Source organism: Frankliniella occidentalis, unplaced genomic scaffold (assembly GCF_000697945.3).
Source record: "Frankliniella occidentalis isolate FOCC.00 unplaced genomic scaffold, Focc_3.1 Scaffold1, whole genome shotgun sequence".
Classification (NCBI taxonomy): Eukaryota; Metazoa; Arthropoda; class Insecta; order Thysanoptera; family Thripidae; genus Frankliniella; species Frankliniella occidentalis.
The window spans coordinates 1,438,933-1,442,116 of NW_026267131.1; the positions used below are offsets into that span (position 1 = coordinate 1,438,933).

The 3,184-nt window shown below is 51.7% G+C and overlaps 1 protein-coding gene across 8 annotated transcripts in view; it reads right to left on the reverse strand.

Annotated features, from left to right (window-relative positions):
• LOC113213447 (gonadotropin-releasing hormone II receptor-like) overlaps positions 1–3,184 on the reverse strand; it is a 113,795-nt gene that overhangs the window by 25,548 nt on the left and 85,063 nt on the right. The gene's annotated exons all lie outside the window — the stretch shown is intronic.

Here is a 3,184-nt window from a genome sequence, read left to right on the forward strand (position 1 = left end):
GAGAGAGAGAGAGAGAGAGAGAGAGAGAGAGAGAGAGAGAGAGAGAGAGAGAGAAGGTTTTTTTTGGGGGGGGAGCCCCTCTGCCATTGCGAGGGTAGGGGTCACCCAGAAGGTACGTCCGACACTCGCTGTTACGAACCTAATAAGTTTAGCCTATGCTAGCGCAAGCTTATCGCCTGGCAGGTAGGCAACATCTTGCCCGCATTGCATGCATGCACTGCGGTACGGCCTACCCCGAGTCTCGCAGGCGCCGAGCTTCCGTAATTTTCCGAATTTATCTGAGAAAAACGGACGTATTTTCTGGAAAATCTCTATGTATACCCGCGTTCCGCGCTGTTGTCTGTTGTCGTCGTCTGCACGGTTCAGACTGGATTGTAATTTATAGTATACGTTCTAGTGGGTTTTCGAGGCCTCTGGTTGGCTGATTTTCAACTAGAACGTATCCAATAAATGACAGTCGTAGCCAGTCTGAACCGTGCAGTCGTTGTCATCGTTGTGTTGTTGTTGTTGTTGTTGTTGTTGACGTTTGTTAGTTAGTTTGTTAGTTTGTTTGTTTGTTTGTTTGTTTGTTTGCGTTTGTTAGTTTGCTTGTTCAGATCAAGAATTTCATGTTTTTGCAAACATTTGAAACAAATTGTCTTTCGTTAATATTGTGCTAAATTGTATGAGAAATGTAGATGGGACGACACAAACGGCCGAGATAGCGGCGCACGACTACAAGACAGACCTGGAGTGTCTTTCTGCACGGGGACGGCGCCGACCCGGGGGGGAAACCGGAGGAGACCCCCCGCCCCGCCGCGGCAGACAGTCCCAGGTGGAGCAGAGTCGGGGGAGAGTCCATTTAATTTAATTGGGAGAGTCCCCGGCAGCCGAGGCAAGCGGGGACTGCAGAGGGAAGGCCCACGTCAGCAACGGGAGGCAATGGAACTTCTTCAAAAGAGACCCCCTGCTGCGACTGAGAGCGACGAACAGCGGTGGTGGGGGGCGGACTACATCGAGGGGGCTGAGGCTGAGGGTGCGCGGCCTTTTCGACGAGAAGGATATCAGAAAACTTTGTGTCATTTTTTTTCTATCATGGTCACACTGCTTGACGGACAAACTCCTTCCCCTCTCGGAGAACGCGTCCTTCTTGTTGACCAGGCGGGCATCACGCGCGAAGCCCCCTCCCCCTCCAAGCTAAAAGGGAAGAAGCCCGGGGGCTCCGAAAGGCACATCTTGTCGTTCACGTCGAGCCAACGTCGTCACCCCCCTCCCCCTTCCGCCATTACCGGTCCCCCAATTCATCCGAGGCAGACCGCGCGGCGCGCACTTCCTGATGACAAAGTTGGTCCCGCCGAACAGCCGCTCGGCTAGCTGGCCCGCGGGGCCTCGCCGCCGTGTCACCCAAACGCCGCGGCGGGAAGACACTCTCCATTTGAAATGATGATCGCGACGAGTGTCACGCTCCGTCGAGTTGTGCGCGATTTAATGATTAAAGCGACAGCTCCGTGCGGTGGTGAGAGGGCTTCAGCCACGGTGTGGTGCGCACATCAAAACACAAACCCTGCGCATACTACACTGCACCCACCCGCCCTCTACAGCATGTCGGTTCAAAGACGACGCGTTCCAAACTAATTTTTGTTGGATCGTTTCCTAGAAACGTCAGGCGTTTCTATCTTGCAGAATGTTTACTTTGTCCGCGGTATATTTTTCTCTGGTCCACCCTTCTTCCCTTTCTCTCCCACCCCTTCCCCCTCTTTTAATCCGTTTTGTCTCATTATACGGCCGCCGCTCCAGCAGGTAAGGCCCGGTCTTAAGCAGCAGGTAGCGAGCAGTCGGGTCGTTAACGAAAGAAATGCCCCGGATTACGGGCCCCGTTGGTTTCTGCTGACTTTGTAACCGCATCTGCTTGCTTTGTGAAGCTGCCACCACCGCCGCTGCTGCCCGGCTGGCGAAGGGCCAGCCCGGCCCGCCCCCGCACCGCCGGTCCTCCAAACCGTTGTAGTGCTGCACATAGTACACAGCGCGCAATGCACCTTTGTAGGGCATTTTGCAGCCTTTTAAAGGTATCCAGCTTTAAGTTTGCTTTCGAAACATCTCTGTCTACGCTTAGAAATTGTATTTTGAGGCATCGCCGTAATTTACAGTGATATGCATCAGTAAGCTACATAGTGCCCCTCACAGAATCTTCTCTGAATCACCCTACGTACAAAATCGTTGAAAAGGACAATGTCTTACATGGGTGCTTGCTAATTGTCTTGTAGTGAATTAATACGGTAACGGTAAAGGTTAGAAGCTATACACTTTCAGTAAGCTTCTTTGGGAACTACTCGAAGCGCATACTAGCTAAAGAAATAAAACACGACAAATTTCATTATTACAAGCATTTAGTCATTTCCATAAAAAGCCTCTCGGGTAGATCCGTTGAATGAAATCACCCTCCGACCAAAAGTGACAGCTCGAGTGACGCCACGCTATCCTAATTTCCGCCGTTATGCTGGTGTAATAAAATCGTCACGGTATTTTCGCCTGCCATCAACGTCCCTCGCTCCCCACCGTTTGCTCGACCATAGAAAGTGTTCGAGCGAACGTGAACATAACATGCTGACGATTTCTGTACGCTCGCCTGAGCGTGTGCATCACGTCACGAGAGATTTGAGTCGAACTCCTCAACCCTCTTCGCATTCATCTACGCATCTGATATGCAATGGGGTTGGCGGATGGCGGTGGGTCTGCTTGGTAGGGAATCATATTATTGGATGTCAAAACCAGAAAAAAGCGAAAGAAGCAGACAGACAGGGCGGGGAGAAGAAGGCGAGAAATGAGAGAGGAACTAAAGAACGGAGGGATGCAAGCATAGGCAGAGAACGTGAGAGCACCAGACCCCGAGACCCCGGTCGTGTCATCTCCCCCAATTCACTGGTACTTTCACAAGGGGACGTAAATCCCCCCCCCCAAAAAAAAAATAAGGTCGAAAATGTGAGGTTCTGGCTTTCAAAAATAATGGAGCGCAGAGCGCATCTGATTTTGAGTTAACATGTCACTTTGAATTTCTTTCAAACGTCAACAACAGTGGCTGAGCTGACCAGCAGCCGACAGCAGGTGCGGTGACTCTCGGACTCGCCTGCCTGCCCAGCCCCAGCAGTCTGTAGTGCACCGGGCGCACGTTCCTCGCTATCTTCCGATGTGTATGTGTGAAGGGACA